Source organism: Octodon degus, unplaced genomic scaffold (assembly GCF_000260255.1).
Source record: "Octodon degus isolate 3935 unplaced genomic scaffold, OctDeg1.0 scaffold00050, whole genome shotgun sequence".
Classification (NCBI taxonomy): domain Eukaryota; kingdom Metazoa; phylum Chordata; class Mammalia; order Rodentia; family Octodontidae; genus Octodon; species Octodon degus.
Window position 1 is genome coordinate 10,381,180 of NW_004524626.1, and position 1,697 is coordinate 10,382,876.

Consider the following 1,697-nt stretch of genomic DNA (forward strand, 5'->3'; position numbering starts at 1 on the left):
GCTTATTCCACTGAGCCATCTCCCCGGGCCTCATAATGGTTTTAAGGATTTTAAAATTATACTCATTGCAATTTTAAGTGATTTTCAGTAAGTAAATGTTTTGCTCAAATTATTTGGCTCCTCTTAACTTTAAACAGCATATCTCCACCCTGCTTCTCTATTCCAGCTATCAATTTGCACATAGCAATGTTCTCTTAGCAAAAGACATTTTTACAAAAACTAAAGACTAAAAACAATGTTGTAAGTTGTTTGAAAATCAGAATTCACTCAACTGTGAGTAAGAATTAGTTGGTGGAATAGAAGAATGACACCAAATTAAGGCTTCTCAAGTAGACTGGGTTAGTCCTGGGTGAATAGATGGGCATACTCATTTATTTAGCTGGGTTTTCTGCCCTCCACTTATGAAACATACATTTTTCCTAAACACCATGTAGGGAAGACTTCAAAAACTATTCAAAGTTTCCACTTTTGTTCTTTTACCCAGAAACTATTCTAGTGGCATGATAAGTGGGATTACTTAATTTCTTTTCTTGGAGGGAGATTATTGTGCAATTTACTAATTTATGATATTCACCATATCCAACCTAAGCACAGCAGCTGGAGAATGTTCTAGTGCACGCAGGAGCCCACTATTTGTCCTTTGATCCGAAGCTGATGGCTTTCACTTCGGGCTAAGGTTGAATGCTGGTATATGCCCGCTTCCTTATGCACAGGGGACGTTCCAAGCTTACATCTTTTGATATCATTTCCGTGAATCGTGGAGATCCCCCCATCCTTGGGAGGCACTGTTTTGCAAGCCCAGTGCTTAATATTTGAAACTCAAAATGCTGTTTTCTGCCACAGCATCCTTCCCCATTTTTATTTCACTTATTTTAAAAACCAAACGCACCTTATATTTTTTGAAGAGTGTCAGATGTACAGGAAAATGAGCAGAGAATGTGGAGACTCCGTGAACACCCACAGGCGCGCTTCTTGTTGTCAAAGCTGCCGCAATCAGGGCGATGGTATCCCCAGAACTCGTGGCTTGGATCCCAATACCTGACGTAATAGTGGATCCTTTGGGGGAGGGCTGAGTGAGTCGGGAGGGCTGCGCCCCAAGGAATGAGACGAGTGTCCTTGTAAGAGGTGTGGTAGCCCCCATCTTCGCCCCCAAGGACTAAACACAAGGTGCCACCTTTGAAGTCTGTGAAAGAGTGAGACCTCGCTGGCTGCTGACTCCACCAGCGCTCTGATCCCGCACTTCCAGCATCAAGAACTGGGAGCACCACATTTCTGTTATTTAATGAAATAACAGAAATCTAGTGTAAGGTATTCTGTGACGGCATCCGGAAGTACGAGGATTGCATCCTGCACTCTGATGTATTTATTATAACCAAGAAACCCAAAGCGAATTCATTATTGTCAAATCCTTACTATCTCCCTCCCTCCCTCTCCCCTCCCTTCTCCCTTTTCCCTTCCTTTCCCTTCCTCCTCCCCTCCACGTCCTTCCCCTTCCCACTTGCCCTTTCCTTCCCCTCCTTCCCCCTTTTCTTTCTTGCTTACTATTTTCTTTCTGTGGTATGGAGGATTGAACCCAGAGCCCCACCTCATTTTTTTTTTTTTTTAGGCAGGGTCTCACTAAGTCAATAAAATGCCCAATCTGGGTTCAAAATATGATCCTCCTGCCTGAGGTTCTCATGGTGATGGAGTGAGAAAAA

General features: G+C 43.2%; 1 protein-coding gene across 1 annotated transcript in view; it reads right to left on the reverse strand.

The window, feature by feature from the left end:
- The window catches only part of LOC101578115 (CD70 antigen), an 8,943-nt gene that overhangs the window by 3,149 nt on the left and 4,097 nt on the right, over positions 1-1,697 (reverse strand). The window lies entirely within an intron of this gene.